At 42.3% G+C, this 25834-nt stretch overlaps 13 non-coding genes across 13 annotated transcripts; 3 read left to right on the top strand and 10 right to left on the bottom strand.

The window, feature by feature from the left end:
• Window positions 1-5731: 5731 nt before the first annotated feature.
• Window positions 5732-5804, bottom strand: trnak-uuu (transfer RNA lysine (anticodon UUU)). Its single transcript has one exon. It is a non-coding gene; the product is annotated as a tRNA-Lys (tRNA).
• Window positions 5805-6806: 1002 nt separating this feature from the next.
• On the bottom strand, window positions 6807-6888 carry trnal-aag (transfer RNA leucine (anticodon AAG)). Its single transcript has one exon. It is a non-coding gene; the product is annotated as a tRNA-Leu (tRNA).
• Window positions 6889-7382: 494 nt separating this feature from the next.
• On the bottom strand, window positions 7383-7454 carry trnah-gug (transfer RNA histidin (anticodon GUG)). Its single transcript has one exon. It is a non-coding gene; the product is annotated as a tRNA-His (tRNA).
• A 231-nt stretch (window positions 7455-7685) lies between these two features.
• On the bottom strand, window positions 7686-7758 carry trnak-uuu (transfer RNA lysine (anticodon UUU)). Its single transcript has one exon. It is a non-coding gene; the product is annotated as a tRNA-Lys (tRNA).
• Window positions 7759-9053: 1295 nt separating this feature from the next.
• Window positions 9054-9135, bottom strand: trnas-cga (transfer RNA serine (anticodon CGA)). The gene has a single exon. It is a non-coding gene; the product is annotated as a tRNA-Ser (tRNA).
• A 140-nt stretch (window positions 9136-9275) lies between these two features.
• trnah-gug (transfer RNA histidin (anticodon GUG)) lies at window positions 9276-9347 on the bottom strand. The gene has a single exon. It is a non-coding gene; the product is annotated as a tRNA-His (tRNA).
• A 238-nt stretch (window positions 9348-9585) lies between these two features.
• On the bottom strand, window positions 9586-9658 carry trnak-uuu (transfer RNA lysine (anticodon UUU)). Its single transcript has one exon. It is a non-coding gene; the product is annotated as a tRNA-Lys (tRNA).
• Window positions 9659-10952: 1294 nt separating this feature from the next.
• On the bottom strand, window positions 10953-11034 carry trnas-cga (transfer RNA serine (anticodon CGA)). The gene has a single exon. It is a non-coding gene; the product is annotated as a tRNA-Ser (tRNA).
• A 139-nt stretch (window positions 11035-11173) lies between these two features.
• Window positions 11174-11245, bottom strand: trnah-gug (transfer RNA histidin (anticodon GUG)). The gene has a single exon. It is a non-coding gene; the product is annotated as a tRNA-His (tRNA).
• Window positions 11246-11483: 238 nt separating this feature from the next.
• On the bottom strand, window positions 11484-11556 carry trnak-uuu (transfer RNA lysine (anticodon UUU)). The gene has a single exon. It is a non-coding gene; the product is annotated as a tRNA-Lys (tRNA).
• A 425-nt stretch (window positions 11557-11981) lies between these two features.
• trnas-cga (transfer RNA serine (anticodon CGA)) lies at window positions 11982-12063 on the top strand. Its single transcript has one exon. It is a non-coding gene; the product is annotated as a tRNA-Ser (tRNA).
• Window positions 12064-12350: 287 nt separating this feature from the next.
• trnal-aag (transfer RNA leucine (anticodon AAG)) lies at window positions 12351-12432 on the top strand. Its single transcript has one exon. It is a non-coding gene; the product is annotated as a tRNA-Leu (tRNA).
• Window positions 12433-13434: 1002 nt separating this feature from the next.
• Window positions 13435-13507, top strand: trnak-uuu (transfer RNA lysine (anticodon UUU)). The gene has a single exon. It is a non-coding gene; the product is annotated as a tRNA-Lys (tRNA).
• Window positions 13508-25834: the final 12327 nt, after the last annotated feature.

Below are 25834 nucleotides of genomic sequence, written 5' to 3'. Positions count from 1 at the left end.
ACGCAAGCCACCGCAATGGGATAGAGATCGTAGAGAGCGGACGAGGCAGAATTTTGTGCGAGACCAATTTGATCCGGCATCCTCTCGGCGAACCACTGACCTTGGAAAAATGCTCCGAAGCCTATAGAAGGGGCTGCGTTGGTGAACACTTTAAGAGCGACGGAAGACTCTGGAGTGTCGTTATTAAAAAAGGAGATACCATCCCAGCTGTTCAGCAGTTGGGACGAGAATGTCAGATCTGAGAGGCATCCTTCATCGAGGTGCACAATGTCACTTAAATTGGCTACTGAGTGGGCGAGATCAAGCAAACGAGATATGAAAGCCCTGCCTTGCGGAATAATGCTCATGGCAAAATTGAGGTGGCCGAGCAATGAGTGCATTTCCCGTTTAGTAACTGATCGTGAACCAATAAACGAACCCATATAAGAACTGTAACAGAGACAGGGGTGCCACAATGAGGCAACTACAGTAGCAGCACCACTGCTCTGAATGTACCGGCAGATGGAGGCGAAAAAATGAAGTGACGTGCTGATGAGGTCAAAAGTTCAGTGTTTAATCTAATACCTGCAACTGGTATTTACAGAGAAAATCCATAAAAGAAAGAAAAAACTAAACAAACAAATAAAATAAATTGTTCAAAGTTATCTGCAAACATCATTTGGCTATACCAATAAATTGGCCCAAAAACAGAGCAATAACTTCCAACCACTCACTCTAAGAGCCTAGGATATCTCTTTACCACACTGAGGCGCCTTCTTAAAAAGGCTAAACCCCTCCTACTTGGATTAAACCATTTGTTAATTAAAGATAATAAAGAAATCTAAAGAAGACAAAATCAAAATAGATTTAACAGTAACAAAGAGATAAACAATTAGAATAATATAAAAATTGACAACAAAACAACTATTAATTATTAATGTTGAACAACGTTTAACAAAGAATCAAACAGAACTCCAATCTCCCTCTCACACATGACAACAATTAACTGTGCCTACTATTGGCGGGAAAAAGGCTTTCAAAATGGTGGCAATTACTGTAACCGGGTTTTGTCTTTTTGGTGAGGTAAAATGTTCCTGTACGTAACTATGACAATTTATTATTATGTAAGTGGTTAATTGAAATCAATAAACATATAACCTGGTTACCGGTCTTGTTTGAGTTCTTAACAAAACATAAATCACTGCATTCGAGACCAGTGCTCGCATAGCTGGCGCTCATTAACAATTACTCACCGGTCTCGAACCACGGTCTCGCCCCGTCTACTCCACTACATACCCTCATCCCCCCTCACAGGCCGGGGGTACCCCCGAGACTGTGCATGCTCCCTCCCCCTCCCTCGGGGGGAGGGGTGTATGCAGCGACGAAACGAGACAACGGAGACGTGAGCCCTCGTAGAGACCGGAAAGAGAGAGGGGAGAGAGGGAAAAAAATATATAGTCCGGTTCTCGACATGCTGCCGCTCGGTCCTCAACCAGCCGGGATACTCTCCTTGGCGGTGCCTTGCGGTGGCCCTGGGGCTTCATTGCACGGCTCGGTCCTCTCTCTTCGGCGGTCCGCTCGCTCGTTCTCTTATATGCTCCGGATCTCCTACGTGATTCGAGACCGGTGCGCGCACAGCTGGCGCTCATTAACAATTACTCACCGGTCTCGAACCATGGTCTCACCCTGCCTACTCCACTACAACAAGTAACTAGATAGCATGTGACTGTTAACTGGAGTGGAAGGCTGGCTTCTTAGAATTTTTTCCTGAGAGCTGAGAACTAAAGGAATAAGATATGGCCTGTTGTACCCTGCCCGTCTTATTTTAACTCATGGGCAGACGAAGAAAATATGTTCGTCACCGCAGGAGGATGAATCATACATTGACAATCTTTCACAGTGAGGGACGCGATGAGTATTGGGGTGCATCGTGGTAAGATTTATCTACTGGCTATTGGCAGCTCACAAGACTCAGGGATTTGGTGATTGAAAACTTTTATTTATATATATATATATATAGCCATGTGCATATTCTCCAACGGATTAATTCGAGCTATCATTTCGTTTCACTAAAGACTTCCAGATGGGGAATGTTAGATGTTCATGTATGTACTGTGTATGCATATGTTTACTTTATGGGAACGTTAACTAATGAAAACGAAGTTTTCTTTTGATTATTTCGAGTGTGGACGGAGGAAAAAAAGTAACAGTTACTCTGATCCTTTTTGCTTTTTGTTTTTTCTAGACTATTTGCTGTGTTTTTTTTGGCCACCTAATTTTTCTCATCTGTGTTCCGTGGGGTATCTATGGAACATTGTAAACAATTAGAGTTGTTAGAAAAATGCTAAGAACTAATCTAAAATGACACTCACTTTAAAAAAGTTACCTTCACACAGTTTATTGCACAGTGAAGTCAGTTTGGTCCACTTTGTGGGCTGCACACCCATAGCAGTAAGCTTTTCCTCTATGCTTCTCTTCTATGCCTTTGCTTTTCGCAAATAGGAAACCACAGTGTTGCCGGAGGAACCCTCAGGTGGTGAACATATCCTCTGTTATTCACTTGTAGAGACCAGATATCTGTAATAATAAATGAGAAATGTGTAACTATTTGTGCAATGTTACTAATCCTTCCTTCTGACACTTTCAGTATGCTTTTTACAAGGAAGCCATCTGTAAAAGATGACAAGAGCTACAAAAAACTATTTCTGGGATTTTTATATGAACAACATTTCCTTTGAAGATAGATAAGTATGTCTTATAGATATAAGGGGTTGGAAACCTTTGAAACACATGGTAATAATTGTTACACAAGCATTAGTAAGAAAGATTTGTACTTTTTTCTTTAATATGTATATGCAAACTACCTCTTGCATTAATTTCTTATTGTAAAATAGCCTTTTATTTTCATGTGGGGGGAGTGTACAATCTGCTGGAAGTGTTGAGCTTCAGACTGTAAAAAGATGTAATATGTTTTTGAAAAATAATCTGGCATGTTCAATCCATAAAGTTTCATACACAATGACTGTAACGCTTAAAAAATAGGAATTAAAACTAAAGCTGCATTACAGGTTCTGAGTGCATTATAGAGAGAGTATAACTAAAAGGTTACCAGAAATGAAACATCAGTTTAATCAAAAACTACATGATACATTTATGTGTTTCTACATATAGGTGAATTGACATTTATATTGGTAAGTAATAAATGAAATGAAATTATATATTAATTGTTATGCTGGGTTATAGTGAGTGAGTTGATATCACACAACGATTACCATAAAGTTACCAACCCCTGTTTTAATCATATACATATGTTTCTGTGTGTGTGTCTGAATACTGGTATTCATCTCTAAGATAGTAATATCATTAGAGGTTCACCTTGTGGGTACATTTTTTAGGTCCCCATGAGGGAAAACTGCTAATAAATTATACAGAATGATATTTATAAAAAATTATAAAATGCAGAAAGATTTGTGTGATTATTAGGTTAAGGTGTTGGGGTAGGGGATAGAATATATCATAAGCCTGATATAAAATCAATGGAAGTCAATGGAATGTCCCCATGAAACCTGGAATCCAGTGTGTGTAAAAATAAAATAATAAATAAAAGAAGAGACTATTTGCTATACCTCTCTCCACCACTTCCTCATCTATTCGTTTGGCAGTCTCTGCAAAGATAATGTAGACAAAATACAAATAACTATACTTTTGGAAAATAAGCTGTAAATATACAGTCGTGGAAAAAATTAAGAAACCATCTAAAGCACCATTTCAGTTTTTCTGAAATTACTATTTATAGATTTGGGTTTAGGAAAAATTATAATTTGTTCTGTGAACTACTAAAAATATTTCTCCCAAACTTAATTGAAATATTCTTTCTATATGCATTTATTTGCAGAATTCACAAGACATCTAGTAATGCTGATTTTAAATGGTTTCTTAATTTCTTGCATGGCTGTGTATACAGTATACATGGTATACATACAACTATACAAACAGTATGTGTATATTATGTCTATTACTGGGCTCTTCTCTTTTCTTTAAAAGGTCAGATTTTCTAAATGAAAGTAATAGTGGGGCCCAACATTTTTATTCATTAAATTCTCTAGGTTAATAGACCTTATTCTGAGCAGCGCAATAATAGGTATGAAAGCGAGGCTGTGAGGCATGGGCTTTCCCTGTTTTCAATGGCATCCATTGTTAAATGCTGTATAAAGTACTTGGATCATTTAGTGATTTCCGCAGCTGATTTTTGTTCACAAAATTTTTTGCAGTGTTTCATCAGCAGAACAGTCCAAAAAAACATTAAATGACAATACAACAAACTGAAAAGATAGATGTGTATCCCTCAAAGCTTCAAAGACGGTGCTGCTGTGAATATGGTCTTTCATATTTTTATGTTCAACATTTCTGCTTAAAATAAAGGAACTTTACATACATCTGCACACAGGAAAAGAAACCAGACATTTTAAACATTCTCACTAGTAATTGACTTACTTGTTTTAGGTAAAACAAATTTTATTTTCTATCGTAAATCACGATGAACTGTCTATAATCATTAGATCATCTACATGTAAACATGTATGCTAGACCCTATATCTACAAATCTGAAAGAGATGCTCCCAGAAATTATAGATCCTCTTCTTAGTATTATTATCTCAACTCTGACTCTAAAAACATGTGCCTAAAGCATATACGGTGGCTGTTATGAGGGCCATTGTCAAAAACCCCCCAACTCGACCCTAGAGAACTAGAGAATTCTAGGCCTATATTGAATCTACCTTTTATATCTAAAGTTCTGGAAAAGTAGTTTCAACTCAATTAAGCTCCTTCCTCCAAAGGAATGACATCAATGAAGAATTTCAGTCTGGATTTAGAGCATGTCACAGTACAGAAACTGCTTTGATCAGAGTTATAAATTATCTGCTTTTTGCCTCTGACCCAGGATCTTTTTCATTATTGGTGCTGCTAGACCTTAGTGCTGCATTCGACACCATTGACCACAGCACACTCCTACACCTCGAAAATCACATCGGCTTTAATGGAATAGCATTGTAATGATTTAAGTTTTCAATTTGTAGCAATAAACAATGAGGTGTCACGCAAATCGCAAGTCCAGTTCGGTGTACAGCAGGGCTCAGTCTAAGGGCCTCTGCTCTTCGCATTAGACATGCTAACTCTAGGAGATATAATAAAGCGACACGGAATTAGCTTTCACTGTTATGCTGATCATACTCAACTTTATATTTCATCGAAGCCGCATGAAACACAGCAGTTCCATCGAATAATGCAATGCATAGTCGATATAAAAAACTGGATGAGTAACAACATTTTATTACTGAACTCGGACAAAACAGAAGTGTTACTTATTGGACTGAAAAACATTTGAGAGCCATGTCGCCAACAACCTTAAAAATTCGCTTTCCGTTTTAGGAATATATCTAAACTACATCATATGCTGTCACTGTCAGATGCAGATAAGTTAATTTATGCATTCATGACATAACGGCTAGATTACTGTAATGCACTGTTAGGTGGTTGCCCTGCTGGACGGCCTGGAAACAGCAGCAGCTTTTGGTGAGGTCTCAACCCTATTCTGGTGCTTTCGCAAGGCTCAAACAGGATCCTGCTTGCAGATCCCATGATGTGATTCCAAAGACCGAGGGGCTGAAGCGAGACCATCTTAACGACTCGCATTTTTAACCACAACGATGACACCTAGAGCAGGAAACGTGACCTTCAAATGGCCAGGAAACGCCCAAACAGGGACTTGAACCCTGGACCCTCAGATTAAAAGTCTGATGCTCTACCGACTGAGCTATCCGGGCTCGTGCTCCTCGTTGCCAAGGTAAACTCTTAAAAGTTTGGTGTGCCGTCTTGAAATGGTAGTCCAGTCCTCGCTCTGGGGTCGGACACTCCAGCTTCATCCTTCATGAAGCACACTTCAATCCGGCTAGCAAGGTATATGGAAAAAGTGAAGGAACGATGCAAAGCTGCCCACGCAGCTAATCCCAAAATGCGGCTTGATAGCACCCTCTGTGATTAAAGACTCTAATGGCAGCACTTGGGCTTGAACCCTGGCCTCCGAAGAGACTGGAGCCTAAATCCAGTGTCTTAGACAGCTCAGTCACACTACGGCGAAAGGCCACGTCTAACGGTATTGTTTTTCACAATGGGTTGATGTGCGAAGCCACTCGGACTTGAACCCACACCTCCGAAGAGACTGGAGCCTAAATCCAGCGTCTTTGACCGCTCAGTCAAACTACCTCAAAAGGCCAAGTCTTACGGCAATGTTTTAACAAGGGGTTGCTGAAAAGCTACTCTGACAGTCGGTGGCATGTAAGGTCCTGTGAGTCAAGATTTCTGCGTAGGTACATAACGCAGGGCTGTTCAATCCTATGTCTGGAGCTGCACCTACCTGTTGGTTACTGTAACCCCTTATGCTGTTACTTTAGATTCCTCATCAAGTACATCTGATCCAGCGAATGTTGTTCTTTGGAATGGCAGGTTGATGGGGAAGTCAGATGTAATTTAAAAACTGCCCATGTAGCCCATTGAGGGTCATTTTTAAACATGTCTTCTATTGGAGTTTCCTGCAAAGATTCGTCTACAGTCAGAAGCTCGTACGGTTCCCGGCCTTAAGAGTTCTGCGTACCTTTTCAGAGCAGGAGGGTTCAATCCAGTCACTGGAGGTGATTCTGCCCGCAGTTTCATTCCTCATCAAGCACGACTGAACCAGCTAATTCGGGTCTGGTGAACGAAAGTCAGATGACTGCAAAAAACAGCCACTTACGGTTGAGTGCAAGCCTCAGACACCTTCGAGCCACAGCTGGCAGCGGTGGGATTTGAACCCACGCCTCCGAAGAGACTGGAGCCTTAATCCAGCGCCTTAGACCGCTCGGCCACGATACCACATGAACAGGTCAGAAAAAGGCCCTTTTTGTGCACTGTATTTCTGAGAAGTGCTTCATGTGCCCCTTTAAATGACCTTTCAACACCGGGAAAGTGTTTGCATGTCGTTTAACGCGGTGTAGTTTAGTGCACATTACACACCTTTGATGTAAATGTACAGCAGAAACTCATTTACCAATAGCATAGAGCTGTGTTTCCCACAATTCCATGGCGAGATAAATCCCATAGGCAGCCTTTGAAATGGTTTGTTCAACAAAGCAAACGCTGAGCCCGGAGCGCAAAGCAGCCGTAGTCGGCAGGGTTTAAACCTGCACGGATTTCGAGTCCATCGCCTTAACCTCTCGGCCACAACTACAACGGGATAGAGTAAACCAGCCTGTTGGACTTAATGTGCGCTGCAAAGATGGACGAGTGTCCAGTATGTCGGCTGACAAAGCGGCCACGCCTAAAAGAGACAAAAAGGCTTGCGTTCCCCCCGATAATAACGGAAGGGCTGCCGTGACCCGGATTCGAACCGGGGTTGCTGCGGCCACAACGCAGAGTACTCACCGCTATACGATCACGGCAGGCTACCGACAACCCAGCGACGCTGTACATGATGGAAGGCCTGGAAACAACAGCAGCTTTTGCTGAGGTCTCAACCCTATTCTGGTGCTTTCGCAAGGCTCAAACAGGATCCTGCTTGCAGATCCCATGATGTGATTTCAACGACCGAGGGAACCGTCTTAACGACTCGCATTTTTAACCACAACGAGGACACCTATAGCAGGAAACGTGACCTTCAAATGGCCAGGAAACGCCCGAACAGGGACTTGAACCCTGGACCCTCAGATTAAAAGTCTGATGCTCTACCGACTGAGCTATCCGGGCTCGTGCTCCTCGTTGCCAAGGTAAACTCTTAAAAGTTTGGTGTGCCGTTTTGAAATGGTAGTCCAGTCCTCGCTCTGGGGTCGGACACTCCAGCTTCATCCTTCATGAAGCACACTTCAATCCGGCTAGCAAGGTATATGGAAAAAGTGAAGGAACGATGCAAAGCTGCCCACGCAGCTAATCCCAAAATGCGGCTTGATAGCACCCTCTGTGATTAAAGACTCTAATGGCAGCACTTGGACTTGAACCCTGGCCTCCGAAGAGACTGGAGCCTAAATCCAGTGTCTTTGACAGCTCAGTCACAATACGGCGAAAGGCCACGTCTAACGGTATTGTTTTTCACAATGGGTTGATGTGCGAAGCTACTCGGACTTGAACCCACACCTCCGAAGAGACTGGAGCCTAAATCCTGCGTCTTTGACCGCTCAGTCAAACTACCTCGAAAGACCAAGTCTTACGGCAATGTTTTAACAAGGGGTTGCTGAAAAGCTACTCTGACAGTCTGTGGCATGTAAGGTCCTGTGAGTCAAGATTTCTGCGTAGGTACATAACGCAGGGCTGTTCAATCCTATGTCTGGAGCTGCACCTACATGTTGGTTACTGTAACCCCTTATGCTGTTACTTTAGATTCCTCATCAAGTACAGCTGATCCAGCGAATGTTGTTCTTAGGAATGGCAGGTTGATGGGGAAGTCAGATGTAATTTAAAAACTGCCCACGTAGCCCATTGAGGGTCATTTTTAAACATGTCTTCTATTGGAGTTTCCTGCAAAGATTCGTCGACAGTCAGAAGCTCATACGGTTCCCGGCCTTAAGAGTTCTGCGTACCTTTTCAGAGCAGGAGGGTTCAATCCAGTCACTGGAGGTGATTCTGCCTGCAGTTTCATTCCTCATCAAGCACGACTGAACCAGCTAATTCTGGTCTGGTGAACGAAAGTCAGATGACTGAACCAGCTGAATGGAGAATGGAGCCTTAATCCAGCGCCTTAGACCGCTCGGCCACGCTACCACATGAACAGGTCAGAAAAAGGCCCTTTTTGTGCACTGTATTTCTGAGAAGTGCTTCATGTGCCCCTTTAAATGACCTTTCAACACCGGGAAAGTGTTTGCATGTCGTTTAACGCGGTGTAGTTTAGTGCACATTACACACCTTTGATGTAAATGTACAGCAGAAACTCATTTACCAATAGCATAGAGCTGTGTTTCCCACAATTCCATGGCGAGATAAATCACATAGGCAGCCTTTGAAATGGTTTGTACAACAAAGCAAACGCTGAGCCCGGAGAGCAAAGCAGCCGTAGTCGGCAGGGTTTGAATCTGCGCGGGGAGACCCCAATGGATTTCGAGTCCATCGCCTTAACCTCTCGGCCACAACTACAACGGGATAGAGTAAACCAGCCTGTTGGACTTAATGTGCGCTGCAAAGATGGACGAGTTTCCAGTATGTCGGCCGACAAAGCGGCCACGCCTAAAATAGACAAAAAGGCTTGTGTTCCCCCCCGATAATAATGGAAGGGCTGCCGTGACCCGGATTCGAACCGGGGTTGCTGCGGCCACAACGCAGAGTACTCACCGCTATACGATCACGGCAGGCTACCGACAACCCAGCGACGCTGTACATGATGGAAGGCCTGGAAACAACAGCCCTATGGAAGGTCTCAACCCTATTCTGGTGCTTTCGCAAGGCTCAAACAGGATCCTGCTTGCAGATCCCATGATGTGATTCCAAAGACCGAGGGGCTGAAGCGAGACCGTCTTAACGACTCGCATTTTTGACCACAACGAGCACACCTATAGCAGGAAACGTGACCTTCAAATGGCCAGGAAACGCCCGAACAGGGACTTGAACCCTGGACCCTCAGATTAAAAGTCTGATGCTCTACCGACTGAGCTATCCGGGCTCGTGCTCCTCGTTGCCAAGGTAAACTCTTAAAAGTTTGGTGTGCCGTCTTGAAATGGTAGTCCAGTCCTCGCTCTGGGGTCGGACACTCCAGCTTCATCCTTCATGAAGCACACTTCAATCCGGCTAGCAAGGTATATGGAAAAAGTGAAGAACGATGCAAAGCTGCCCACGCAGCTAATCCCAAAATGCGGCTTGATAGCACCCTCTGTGATTAAAGACTCTAATGGCAGCACTTGGACTTGAACCCTGGCCTCCGAAGAGAATGGAGCCTAAATCCAGTGTCTTAGACAGCTCAGTCACACTACCGCGAAAGGCCACGTCTAACGGTATTGTTTTTCACAATGGATTGATGTGCGAAGCTACTCGGACTTGAACCCACACCTCCGAAGAGACTGGAGCCTAAATCCAGCGTCTTTGACCGCTCAGTCAAACTACCTCGAAAGGCCAAGTCTTACGGCAATGTTTTAACAAGGGGTTGCTAAAAAGCTACTCTGACAGTCGGTGGCATGTAAGGTCCTGTGAGTCAAGATTTCTGCGTAGGTACATAACGCAGGGCTGTTCAATCCTATGTCTGGAGCTGCACCTACCTGTTGGTTACTGTAACCCCTTATGCTGTTACTTTAGATTCCTCATCAAGTACAGCTGATCCAGCGAATGTTGTTCTTTGGAATGGCAGGTTGATGGGGAAGTCAGATGTAATTTAAAAACTGCCCACGTAGCCCATTGAGGGTCATTTTTAAACATGTCTTCTATTGGAGTTTCCTGCAAAGATTCGTCGACAGTCAGAAGCTCATACGGTTCCCGGCCTTAAGAGTTTTGCGTACCTTTTCAGAGCAGGAGGGTTCAATCCAGTCACTGGAGGTGATTCTGCCTGCAGTTTCATTCCTCATCAAGCACGACTGAACCAGCTAATTCTGGTCTGGTGAACGAAAGTCAGATGACTGAACCAGCTGAATGGAGAATGGAGCCTTAATCCAGCGCCTTAGACCGCTCGGCCACGCTACCACATGAACAGGTCAGAAAAAGGCCCTTTTTGTGCACTGTATTTCTGAGAAGTGCTTCATGTGCCCCTTTAAATGACCTTTCAACACCGGGAAAGTGTTTGCATGTCGTTTAACGCGGTGTAGTTTAGTGCACATTACACACCTTTGATGTAAATGTACAGCAGAAACTCATTTACCAATAGCATAGAGCTGTGTTTCCCACAATTCCATGGCGAGATAAATCCCATAGGCAGCCTTTGAAATGGTTTGTACAACAAAGCAAACGCTGAGCCCGGAGAGCAAAGCAGCCGTAGTCGGCAGGGTTTGAACCTGCGCGGGGAGACCCCAATGGATTTCGAGTCCATCGCCTTAACCTCTAGGCCACAACTACAACGGGATAGAGTAAACCAGCCTGTTGGACTTAATGTGCGCTGCAAAGATGGACGAGTTTCCAGTATGTCGGCCGACAAAGCGGCCACGCCTAAAATAGACAAAAAGGCTTGTGTTCCCCCCGATAATAATGGAAGGGCTGCCGTGACCCGGATTCGAACCGGGGTTGCTGCGGCCACAACGCAGAGTACTCACCGCTATACGATCACGGCAGGCTACCGACAACCCAGCGACGCTGTACATGATGGAAGGCCTGGAAACAACAGCCCTATGGAAGGTCTCAACCCTATTCTGGTGCTTGCGCAAGGCTCAAACAGGATCCTGCTTGCAGATCCCATGATGTGATTCCAAAGACCGAGGGGCTGAAGCGAGACCGTCTTAATGACTCGCATTTTTGACCACAACGAGGACACCTATAGCAGGAAACGTGACCTTCAAATGGCCAGGAAACGCCCGAACAGGGACTTGAACCCTGGACCCTCAGATTAAAAGTCTGATGCTCTACCGACTGAGCTATCCGGGCTCGTGCTCCTCGTTGCCAAGATAAACTCTTAAAAGTTTGGTGTGCCGTCTTGAAATGGTAGTCCAGTCCTCGCTCTGGGGTTGGACACTCCAGCTTCGTCCTTCATGAAGCACACTTCAATCCGGCTAACAAGGTATATGGAAAAAGCGAAGGAACGATGCAAAGCTGCCCACGCAGCTAATCCCAAAATGCGGCTTGATAGCACCCTCTGTGATTAAAGACTCTAATGGCAGCTATCAAAGCGCATTTTGGGATTAGCTGCCCCGGTTGGAATCCGGGTCACGGCAGCCATTCCGTTATTATCGGGGGAACGCAAGCCTTTTTGTCTCTTTTAGGCGTGGCCGCTTTGTCGGCCGACATACTGGAAACTCGTCCATCTTTGCAGCGCACATTAAGTCCAACAGGCTGGTTTACTCTATCCCGTTGTAGTTGTGGCCGAGAGGTAAAGGCGATGGACTCGAAATCCATTGGGGTCTCCCCGCGCAGGTTCAAACCCTGCCGACTAAGGCTGCTTTGCTCTCCGGGATCAGCGTTTGCTTTGTTGTACAAACCATTTCAAAGGCTGCCTAAGGGATTTATCTCGCCATGGAATTGTGGGAAACACAGCTCTATGCTATTGGTAAATGAGTTCCTGCTGTACATTTACATCAAAGGTGTGTAATGTGCACTAAACTAGACCGAGTTAAACGACATGCAAACACTTTCCCGGTGTTGAAAGGTCATTTAAAGGGGCACATGAAGCACTTCTCAGAAATACAGTGCCGAAAAAGGGCGTTTTTCTGACCTGTTCATGTGGTAGCGTGGCCGAGCGGTCTAAGCCGCTGGATTAAGGCTCCAGTCTCTTCGGAGGCGTGGGTTCAAATCCCACCACTGCCAGCTGTGGCTCGAAAGTGTCTGAGGCTTGCACTCGACCCTAGGTGGCTGTTTTTTGCAGTCATCTGACTTTCGTTCACCAGACCCGAATTAGCTGGTTCAGTCGTGCTTGATGAGGAATGAAACTGCAGGCAGAATCACCTCCAGTGACTGGATTGAACCCTCCTGCTCTGAAAAGGTACGCAGAACTCTTAAGGCCGGGAACCGTATGAGCTTCTGACTGTCGACGAATCTTTGCAGGAAACTCCAATAGAAGACATGTTTAAAAATGACCCTCAATGGGCTACGTGGGCAGTTTTTAAATTACATCTGACTTCCCCATCAACCTGCCATTCCAAAGAACAACATTCGCTGGATCAGCTGTACTTGATGAGGAATCTAAAGTAACAGCATAAGGGGTTACAGTAACCAACAGGTAGGTGCAGCTCCAGACATAGGATTGAACAGCCCTGCGTTATGTACCTACGCAGAAATCTTGACTCACAGGACCTTACTTGCCACCGACTGTCAGACTAGCTTTTTAGCAACCCCTTGTTAAAACATAGCCGTAAGACTTGGCCTTTCGAGGTAGTTTGACTGAGCGGTCAAAGACGCTGGATTTAGGCTCCAGTCTCTTCGGAGGTGTGGGTTCAAGTCCGAGTAGCTTCGCACATCAACCCATTGTGAAAAACAATACCGTTAGACATGGCCTTTCGCCGTAGTGTGACTGAGCTGTCTAAGACACTGGATTTAGGCTCCAGTCTCTTCGGAGGCCAGGGTTGAAGTCCAAGTGCTGCCGTTAGAGTCTTTAATCACAGAGGGTGCTATCAAGCCGCATTTTGGGATTAGCTGCGTGGGCAGCTTTGCATCGTTCCTTCACTTTTTCCATATACCTTGCTACCCGGATTGAAGTGTGCTTCAAGAAGGATGAAGCTGGAGTGTCCGACCCCAGATCGAGGACTGGACTACCATTTCAAGACGGCACACCAAACTTTTAAGAGTTTACCTTGGCAACAAGGAGCACGAGCCCGGATAGCTCAGTCGGTAAAGCATCAGACTTTTAATCTGAGGGTCCAGGGTTCAAGTCCCTGTACGGGCGTTTCCTGGCCATTTGGAGGTCATGTTTCCTCCTCTAGGTGTCCTCGTTGTGGTTAAAAATGCGAGTCGTTAAGACGGTCTCGCTTCAGCCCCTCGGTCTTTGTAAGGGAAGTTAGGTAAACGGTGGACAAAACCCCATTCATATTGATTGCCATTGGACGACTAGGGGTGCGAAGGGATCGTATGCCTCATTTGGACGCCCAATTCGCGCACTTTGCGATGGCAAGTGGCACTTTTTCCCTTATCGTAGTTTAGGGTCCATTTTCCGTCAAAGGCATCGTGCGGACACCACAAGGGATGGTAAAGTACTGCGAAATGTACCATTATGCCGCGAAACGCCTAAACATCCCCCTATCTGCCTAATCTTCATCACTGCGTCCAAAAGGTGCCTTTTGCGTCCCCTAACAGCCTAACTCTACAGCAGTCTTCCTCACCGTCCATTGCGCACCTAGAGTTGGTAGTTTGACACCCCTTGCTGCCTATTGATGGCGCTTGGCCGCAAAACGCCTAAACATCCCCCTAACTGCCTAATCTTCATCATTATGTCCAAAAGGTGCCTTTCGCGTCCCCTAACCAACTAACTCTACCACAGTCTTCCTCTCGTCCGTTGCGCACCTAGAGTTGGCAGTTTGACGCCCCTTGCTGCCTATTTTAGGCGCAACACCGCGAAAGTGCCGAAACGCGCCCTCGTGGGGTATCTGACAAAAAGTCGTCGGATATGCACGCCGACCGCGCCAGGCGTGCGCGGGCACTCAGAGGTCCAAGCGAGCTATCGAGATGTACGAAAAATAATGAAAAATATGTAACTTCGCGTCTCGACCTAGCTCCCTGGGTATGTCGTCGAGAGCCACGTGGCGCAACTTTCTGTTAGGTTTCAGGCTCCTGGGGCCTGCGTGGGCCGTACGGTAGCCTCTGACACGCGCAACCTATCCCATTCATTTTCATAGGCTCATGATGGACACTGCCGCAGAATGGTCCGATTGGCCTAATTTTCACGTATGTGGACCGTCACAGGCCCCCGGGTCGGGTCTTGGAGTTCCGCGTCCCTCCGACCTATTTGACCGCTCGGTTTGCCAGAAAAGACACCGACAGCCTACAAATAGGCTACTAATGTACGCTCAAGAATACAGGGGTCAAAAGGTCACAGGGCCTCGATGTCCGTCAAGGTATACGATGGGGGTCCCAAGAACCTTGACAGCGAGTGTGGTCATTCTAGGTCACTTCTAGGTGCCAGTTTTGTGGAAAACGATTCAACCTCACTCTGGTTCATTTTGCCGATGAAATAGCCTCTTTGTGTCTTTCAGTCAAATAAGCTTGATTGAGAGATTTATGTGAATCACACTGAAAAATGTTTGCTTTGGCTCTAGAAAGCCCCTCTTTTGGTATGTGAAACAGGGGCCTACAGACTACCAGAACATAATTTTGGGGGCCTCTAGAGACCCCTTGGGCCCTACGGGGGCCGCTGACACTCGTAACCTATCCCATTCATTTTCATAGGCTCATGATGGACACTGCCGCAGAATGGTCCAATTGGCCTAATTTTCACGTATGTGGACCGTCACAGGCCCCCGGGTCGGGTCTTGGAGTTCCGCGGCTCTCCGACCTATTTGACCGCTCGGTTTGCCAGAAAAGACACCGACAGCCTACAAATAGGCTACTAATGTACGCTCAAGAATACAGGGGTCAAAAGGTCACAGGGCCTCGATGTCCGTCAAGGTATACGATGGGGGTCCCAAGAACCTAGACAGCGAGTGTGGTCATTCTAGGTCACTTCTAGGTGCCATTTTTGTGAAAAAAAGATTCAACCTCACTCTGGTTCATTTTGCCAATGAAAGAGCCTCTTTGTGTCTTTCAGTCAAAGAGGCTTGATTGAGAGATTTATGTGAATCACACTGAAAAATGTTTGCTTTGGCTCTAGAAAGCCCCTCTTTTGGTATGTGAAACAGGGGCCTATAGACTACCAGAACATAACTTTGGGGGCCTCTAGAGACCCCTTGGGCCCTACGGGGGCCGCTGACACTCGTAACCTATCCCATTCATTTTCATAGGCTCATGATGGACACTGCCGCAGAATGGTCCGATTGGCCTAATTTTCACGTATGTGGCCCGTCACAGGCCCCCGGGTCGGGTCATGGAGTTCCGCGCCCCTCCGACCTATTTGACCGCTCTGTTTGCCAGAAAAGACACCGACAGCATATAAATAGACTACTAATGTACGCTCAAGAATACAGGGGTCAAAAGGTCACAGGGCCTGGATATGCGAAAAGTTTGACCGCCAGGGGCTCCCCTATCGGGATCTCGAGTTCCTTGTCTCTAGACACTTCCCGAGACCCATATCTTCCTGGAATTATTTGCCAATCCCTTAGCCTAACCCCTTATCCATAGAGAACAATGGGAGGAAGAGAGATGTATGAAAAGGAAGAAAAAATATTTAATAGCATGTCACCAACTAGCCCTTTAGGTATGTCGTCAAGGGCTACTAGACGCAACTTTCTGCTAAGTGTTGGACTCCTGGGGCATGCGCGGGCCGTACGGGAGCCTCTGACACGCACAACCTATTCTGTTGTCCTCATAGGTGGCTATCGTACGATGACCCCAGAACTGACCCTGGAGGTTCAAATGACCCCAATTCAAATTCTATATCTAGTCCTGGCCCCCTCATTAATTTCCTAGCATACGGAGTGCGTACGGCCACGTTAATTGCTATATTGCTCGTTTTGGGTTCCATGTGAGACGTTAATTTTTTGGGAATATTTTTTGTGATTTTTTTTCGAGCTCTTTCCCTACTGTGAGGGCTATGGGCTTTGAATATGTGTTGCTTACTGATGTGAAGGACTAGTATTCGAAGCCCCAAATCTTTTGCACAAATTTAAAGCATAATTATGCATAAAAAGCTGGGCAGAGATATAATTATATTAAAAGTCCACTTGTATGCAAAATAAGCATTTTAACAGCCTGAATTGTGTAATATATCTTTTTGGGGTGCTTCTAGAATGCATATCTGTGAGATTGTCACAGGAAAGTTGTTAAAAGTCTTAAAATGAACTTTTTTCAGGCCCACAGCCCATAGAGATCGACGAGAGGAAATGGCATGCATGAAAAATAAGGAAAAATATTTAACTTTGCGTCACGACCTAGCCCTCTCAGTATGTTGTCGAGGGCCACGTGACGCAACTTTATTTTAGGTTTCGGGCTCCTGGGGCCTGCGCGGGCCGTACGGGAGCCTCTGACACGCGTAACCTATTCTGGTGTGCTCATAGGTGGCTATCGTACGATGAACAAAGAACTGACCCTGGTTCAAATGACCCCAATTTAAATTCTATGTCTAGTCACAGCCCCCTCATTCGTTTCCTAGCGTACCGAGTGCGTACGGCCACGTTATGTGCTATATTGCCCGTTTTGGGGACAATGTGAGACGTTAATTTTTTTTAAGGACTAGCATTCGAAGCCCCAAATCATTTGCACAAAAATAAAGCATAAATAAGAATAAAAAGCTGGGCAGAGACATAATTCTATCAAAAGTTCACTTGTATGCAAAAAAAGCATTTTAACAGACTGAATTGTGTAATATATCTTTATGGGTTGTTTCTAGAATACATATCTGTTAGATTGTCATATGAAATTTGTTAAAAATCCTAAAATAAGCCATTTAAAGTATTGTCCAATGACAGCTTATGAGGCCACTGTCAAATAAGTTATGACTGTCACTTCCGGTGTTTTGATGAGTCACAGGAAGTCCCAGTCATAACTTATTTGACGGTGCCACCGTAGGTGTCTCATGTACACACCATTTCTATGTTATGAATGTACACTTTGTCCATTATTTACCTACGAGGTCCCCATTAAATAAGTTACAAATGTACATGCCACAGACAACTTATTTGACAGGGTCTCCATAGGTAAATAATGGACAAACCGATATTAAGCTTCATAAACGTCTTATAACACTGTAATTAACAGGTAAAACAGATATAGGCATTGTCCATGGTTTACCTACGAGGTCCCCATTAAATAAGTTACAAATGTACATGCCACAGATAACTTATTTGACAGGGTCTCCATAGGTAAATAATGGACAAACCGATATTAAGCTTAATAAAGGTGTTATAACGCTGTAATTAACAGGTGTGGCCAAATAAGTCAAATGCATCCCACTCATAACACTTTTGACACATTTCCCGTAAGTTTGAAATGTACACACCTTGTTTAGGCTTATGGGGCACAACTGTGAGCTGTAAAACACATCACCACGAAGCCCAGTGTCTCTTTTGTGCTTTACAGTTGGTTTGAGTTTAATAAGTCATTGAATATTAACACAACTAGGCATTGTCCATTATTTACCTACGAGGTCCCCATTAAATAAGTTACAAATGTACATGCCAGAGACAACTTATTTGACAGGGTCTCCATAGGTAAATAATGGACAAACCGATATTAAGCTTAATAAAGTTGTTATAACGCTGTAATTAACAGGTAAAAACACATAGGCATTGTCCATGGTTTACCTACGAGGTCCCCATCAAATAAGTTACAAATGTACATGCCACAGACAACTTATTTGACAGGGTCTCCATAGGTAAATAATGGACAAACCGATATTAAGCTTAATAAAGGTGTTATAACGCTGCAATTAACCGGTGTGGCCAAATAAGTCAAATGCATCCCACTCATAACACTTTTGACACATTACCCGTGAGTTTGAAATGTACACACCTTGTTTAGGCTTATGGGGCACAACTGTGAGCTATAAAACACATCACCACGAAGCCCAGTGTCTCTTTTGTGCTTTACAGTTGGTTTGAGTTTAATAAGTCATTGAATATTAACACAACTAGGCATTGTCCATTATTTACCTACGAGGTCCCCATTAAATAAGTTACAAATGTACATGCCACAGACAACTTATTTGACAGGGTCTCCATAGGTAAATAATGGACAAACCGATATTAAGCTTAATAAAGTTGTTATAACGCTGTAATTAACAGGTAAAAACACATAGGCATTGTCCATGGTTTACCTACGTGGTCCCCATTAAATAAGTTAGTAATGTACATGACACAGATAACTTATTTGACAGGGTCTCCATAGGTAAATAATGGACAAACCGATATTAAGCTTAATAAACGTCTTATAACACTGTAATTAACAGGTAAAACAGATATAAGCATTTTCCATGATTTACCTACGAGGTCCCCATTAAATAAGTTACAAATGTACATGCCACAGATAACTTTATGACAGGGTCTCCATAGGTAAATAATGGACAAACCGATATTAAGCTTAATAAAGTTGTTATAACGCTGTAATTAACAGGTAAAAACACATAGGCATTGTCCATGGTTTACCTACGTGGTCCCCATTAAATAAGTTAGTAATGTACATGACACAGATAACTTATTTGACAGGGTCTCCATAGGTAAATAATGGACAAACCGATATTAAGCTTAATAAAGTTGTTATAACGCTGTAATTAACAGGTAAAAACACATAGGCATTGTCCATGGTTTACCTACGAGGTTCCCATTAAATAAGATACAAATGTACATGCCACAGACAACTTATTTGACAGGGTCTCCATAGGTAAATAATGGACAAACCGATATTAAGCTTAATAAAGGTGTTATAACGCTGTAATTAACAGGTGTGGCCAAATAAGTCAAATGCATCCCACTCATAACACTTTTGACACATTACCCGTAAGTTTGAAATGTACACACCTTGTTTAGGCTTATGGGGCACAACTGTGAGCTGTAAAACACATCACCACGAAGCCCAGTGTCTCTTTTGTGCTTTACAGTTGGTTTGAGTTTAATAAGTCATTGAATATTAACACAACTAGGCATTGTCCATTATTTACCTACGAGGTCCCCATTAAATAAGTTACAAATGTACATGCCACAGACAACTTATTTGACAGGGTCTCCATAGGTAAATAATGGACAAACCGATATTAAGCTTAATAAAGTTGTTATAACGCTGTAATTAACAGGTAAAAACACACAGGCATTGTCCATGGTTTACCTACGTGGTCCCCATTAAATAAGTTAGTAATGTACATGACACAGATAACTTATTTGACAGGGTCTCCATAGGTAAATAATGGACAAACCGATATTAAGCTTAATAAACGTCTTATAACACTGTAATTAACAGGTAAAACAGATATAGGCATTTTCCATGGTTTACCTACGAGGTCCCCATTAAATAAGTTACAAATGTACATGCCACAGATAACTTTATGACAGGGTCTCCATAGGTAAATAATGGACAAACCGATATTAAGCTTAATAAAGGTGTTATAACGCTGTAATTAACAGGTGTGGCCAAATAAGTCAAATGCATCCCACACATAACACTTTTGACACATTACCCGTAAGTTTGAAATGTACACACCTTGTTTAGGCTTATGGGGCACAACTGTGAGCTGTAAAACACATCACCACGAAGCCCAGTGTATCTTTTGTGCTTTACAGTTGGTTTGAGTTTAATAAGTCATTGAATATTAACACAACTAGGCATTGTCCATTATTTACCTACGAGGTCCCCATTAAATAAGTTACAAATGTACATGCCACAGATAACTTATTTGACTCGGTCTCCATAGGTAAATAATGGACAAACCGATATTAAGCTTAATAAACATCTTATAACACTGTAATTAACAGGTAAAACAGATATAGGCATTGTCCATGGTTTACCTACGAGGTCCCCATTAAATAAGTTACAAATGTACATGCCACACATAGCTTATTTGACAGGGTCTCCATAGGTAAATAATGGACAAACCGATATTAAGCTTAATAAAGGTTCTACAATACTGTAATTAACAGGTAATGGCCAAATAAGACAAATGCATCCCACTCATAACACTTTTGACACATTACCCGTAGGTTTCAAATGTACACACCTTGTTTAGGCTTATGGGGCACAACTGTGAGCTGTAAAACACATCACCACGAAGCCCAGTGTATCTTTTGTGCTTTACAGTTGGTTTGAGTTTAATGAGTCATTGAATATTAACACAACTAGGCATTGTCCATTATTTACCTACGAGGTCCCCATTAAATAAGTTACAAATGTACATGCCACAGAGAACTTATTTGACAGGGTCTCCATAGGTAAATAATGGACAAACCGATATTAAGCTTCATAAACGTCTTATAACACTGTAATTAACAGGTAAAACAGATATAGGCATTGTCCATGGTGTACCTACGAGGTCCCCATTAAATAAGTTACAAATGTACATGCCACAGATAACTTATTTGACTCGGTCTCCATAGGTAAATAATGGACAAACCGATATTAAGCTTAATAAACATCTTATAACACTGTAATTAACAGGTAAAACAGGTATAGGCATTGTCCATGGTTTATCTACGAGGTCCCCATTAAATAAGTTACAAATGTACATGCCACAGATAACTTATTTGACAGGGTCTCCATAGGTAAATAATGGACAAACCGATATTAAGCTTAATAAAGGTGTTATAACGCTGTAATTAACAGGTGTGGCCAAATAAGTCAAATGCATCCCACTCATAACACTTTTGACACATTACCCGTAGGTTTCAAATGTACACACCTTGTTTAGGCTTATGGGGCACAACTGTGAGCTGTAAAGCACATCACCACGAAGCCCAGTGTCTCCTGTGTGCTTTACAGTTGGTTTGAGTTTAATGAGTCATTGAATATTAACACAACTAGGCATTGTCCATTATTTACCTACGAGGTCCCCATTAAATAAGTTACAAATGTACATGCCACAGACAACTTATTTGACAGGGTCTCCATAGGTAAATAATGGACAAACCGATATTAAGCTTAATAAACGTCTTATAACACTGTAATTAACAGGTAAAACAGATATAGGCATTGTCCATGGTGTACCTACGAGGTCCCCATTAAATAAGTTACAAATGTACATGCCACAGATAACTTATTTGACTCGGTCTCCATAGGTAAATAATGGACAAACCGATAATAAGCTTAATAAACATCTTATAACACTGTAATTAACAGGTAAAACAGGTATAGGCATTGTCCATGGTTTACCTACGAGGTCCCCATTAAATAAGTTACAAATGTACATGCCACAGATAACTTATTTGACAGGGTCTCCATAGGTAAATAATGGACAAACCGATATTAAGCTTAATAAAGGTTCTACAATACTGTAATTAACAGGTAATGGCCAAATAAGACAAATGCATCCCACTCATAACACTTTTGACACATTACCCGTAGGTTTCAAATGTACACACCTTGTTTAGGCTTATGGGGCACAACTGTGAGCTGTAAAACACATCACCACGAAGCCCAGTGTATCTTTTGTGCTTTACAGTTGGTTTGAGTTTAATGAGTCATTGAATATTAACACAACTAGGCATTGTCCATTATTTACCTACGAGGTCCCCATTAAATAAGTTACAAATGTACATGCCACAGAGAACTTATTTGACAGGGTCTCCATAGGTAAATAATGGACAAACCGATATTAAGCTTCATAAACGTCTTATAACACTGTAATTAACAGGTAAAACAGATATAGGCATTGTCCATGGTGTACCTACGAGGTCCCCATTAAATAAGTTACAAATGTACATGCCACAGATAACTTATTTGACTCGGTCTCCATAGGTAAATAATGGACAAACCGATATTAAGCTTAATAAACATCTTATAACACTGTAATTAACAGGTAAAACAGGTATAGGCATTGTCCATGGTTTATCTACGAGGTCCCCATTAAATAAGTTACAAATGTACATGCCACAGATAACTTATTTGACAGGGTCTCCATAGGTAAATAATGGACAAACCGATATTAAGCTTAATAAAGGTGTTATAACGCTGTAATTAACAGGTGTGGCCAAATAAGTCAAATGCATCCCACTCATAACACTTTTGACACATTACCCGTAGGTTTCAAATGTACACACCTTGTTTAGGCTTATGGGGCACAACTGTGAGCTGTAAAGCACATCACCACGAAGCCCAGTGTCTCCTGTGTGCTTTACAGTTGGTTTGAGTTTAATGAGTCATTGAATATTAACACAACTAGGCATTGTCCATTATTTACCTACGAGGTCCCCATTAAATAAGTTACAAATGTACATGCCACAGACAACTTATTTGACAGGGTCTCCATAGGTAAATAATGGACAAACCGATATTAAGCTTAATAAACGTCTTATAACACTGTAATTAACAGGTAAAACAGATATAGGCATTGTCCATGGTGTACCTACGAGGTCCCCATTAAATAAGTTACAAATGTACATGCCACAGATAACTTATTTGACTCGGTCTCCATAGGTAAATAATGGACAAACCGATAATAAGCTTAATAAACATCTTATAACACTGTAATTAACAGGTAAAACAGGTATAGGCATTGTCCATGGTTTACCTACGAGGTCCCCATTAAATAAGTTACAAATGTACATGCCACAGATAACTTATTTGACAGGGTCTCCATAGGTAAATAATGGACAAACCGATATTAAGCTTAATAAAGGTTCTACAATACTGTAATTAACAGGTAATGGCCAAATAAGACAAATGCATCCCACTCATAACACTTTTGACACATTACCCGTAGGTTTCAAATGTACACACCTTGTTTAGGCTTATGGGGCACAACTGTGAGCTGTAAAACACATCACCACGAAGCCCAGTGTATCTTTTGTGCTTTACAGTTGGTTTGAGTTTAATGAGTCATTGAATATTAACACAACTAGGCATTGTCCATTATTTACCTACGAGGTCCCCATTAAATAAGTTACAAATGTACATGCCACAGAGAACTTATTTGACAGGGTCTCCATAGGTAAATAATGGACAAACCGATATTAAGCTTCATAAACGTCTTATAACACTGTAATTAACAGGTAAAAACACATAGGCATTGTCCATGGTTTACCTACGTGGTCCCCATTAAATAAGTTAGTAATGTACATGACACAGATAACTTATTTGACAGGGTCTCCATAGGTAAATAATGGACAAACCGATATTAAGCTTAATAAACGTCTTATAACACTGTAATTAACAGGTAAAACAGATATAGGCATTGTCCATGGTTTACCTACGAGGTCCCCATTAAATAAGTTACAAATGTTCATGCCACACATAGCTTATTTGACAGGTTCTCCATAGGTAAATAATGTACAAACCGATATTAAGCTTAATAAAGGTTCTACAATACTGTAATTAACAGGTAATGGCCAAATAAGACAAATGCATCCCACTCATAACACTTTTGACACATTACCCGTAGGTTTCAAATGTACACACCTTGTTTAGGCTTATGGGGCACAACTGTGAGCTGTAAAACACATCACCACGAAGCCCAGTGTATCTTTTGTGCTTTACAGTTGGTTTGAGTTTAATAAGTCATTGAATATTAACACAACTAGGCATTGTCCATTATTTACCTACGAGGTCCCCATTAAATAAGTTACAAATGTACATGCCACAGACAACTTATTTGACAGGGTCTCCATAGGTAAATAATGGACAAACCGATAATAAGCTTAATAAAGTTGTTATAACGCTTTAATTAACAGGTAAAAACACATAGGCATTGTCCATGGTTTACCTACGTGGTCCCCATTAAATAAGTAAGTAATGTACATGACACAGATAACTTATTTGACAGGGTCTCCATAGGTAAATAATGGACATACCGATATTACGCTTAATAAACGTCTTATAACACTGTAATTAACAGGTAAAACAGATATAGGCAGTGTCCATGGTTTACCTACGAGGTCCCCATAAATAAGTTACAAATGTACATGCCACAGATAACTTATTTGACAGGGTCTCCATAGGTAAATAATGGACAAACCGATATTAAGCTTAATAAAGGTTCTACAATGCTGTAATTAACAGGTAATGGCCAAATAAGACAAATGCATCCCTCTCATAACACTTTTGACACATTACCCGTAGGTTTCAAATGTACACACCTTGTTTAGGCTTATGGGGCACAACTGTGAGCTGTAAAGCACATCACCACGAAGCCCAGTGTCTCCTGTGTGCTTTACAGTTGGTTTGAGTTTAATGAGTCATTGAATATTAACACAACTAGGCATTGTCCATTATTTACCTACGAGGTCCCCATTAAATAAGTTACAAATGTACATGCCACAGACAACTTATTTGACAGGGTCTCCATAGGTAAATAATGGACAAACCGATATTAAGCTTAATAAACGTCTTATAACACTGTAATTAACAGGTAAAACAGATATAGGCATTGTCCATGGTGTACCTACGAGGTCCCCATTAAATAAGTTACAAATGTACATGCCACAGATAACTTATTTGACTCGGTCTCCATAGGTAAATAATGGACAAACCGATAATAAGCTTAATAAACATCTTATAACACTGTAATTAACAGGTAAAACAGGTATAGGCATTGTCCATGGTTTACCTACGAGGTCCCCATTAAATAAGTTACAAATGTACATGCCACAGATAACTTATTTGACAGGGTCTCCATAGGTAAATAATGGACAAACCGATATTAAGCTTAATAAAGGTGTTATAACGCTGTAATTAACAGGTGTGGCCAAATAAGTCAAATGCATCCCACTCATAACACTTTTGACACATTACCCGTAAGTTTGAAATGTACACACCTTGTTTAGGCTTATGGGGCACATCTGATAGCTGTAAAGCACATCACCACGAAGCCCAGTGTCTCCTGTGTGCTTTACAGTTGGTTTGAGTTTAATAAGTCATTGAATATTAACACAACTAGACATTGTCCATTTTTTACCTACGAAGTCCCCATTAAATAAGTTACAAATGTACATGCCACAGATAACTTATTTGACAGGGTCTCCATAGGTAAATAATGGACAAACCGATATTAAGCTTAATAAACGTCTTATAACACTGTAATTAACAGGTAAAAACACATAGGCATTGTCCATGGTTTACCTACGTGGTCCCCATTAAATAAGTTAGTAATTTACATGCCACAGATAACTTATTTGACAGGGTCTCCATAGGTAAATAATGGACAAACCGATATTAAGCTTAATAAACGTCTTATAACACTGTAATTAACAGGTAAAACAGATATAGGCATTGTCCATGGTTTACCTACGAGGTCCCCATTAAATAAGTTACAAATGTACATGCCACACATAGCTTATTAGACAGGTTCTCCATAGGTAAATAATGGACAAACCGATATTAAGCTTAATAAAGGTTCTACAATACTGTAATTAACAGGTAATGGCCAAATAAGACAAATGCATCCCACTCATAACACTTTTGACACATTACCCGTAGGTTTCAAATGTAC

Source organism: Triplophysa dalaica, chromosome 17, assembly GCF_015846415.1.
Source record: "Triplophysa dalaica isolate WHDGS20190420 chromosome 17, ASM1584641v1, whole genome shotgun sequence".
Taxonomy (NCBI): Eukaryota; Metazoa; Chordata; class Actinopteri; order Cypriniformes; family Nemacheilidae; genus Triplophysa; species Triplophysa dalaica.
This window is presented reverse-complemented; position numbering and strand designations above follow the sequence as displayed.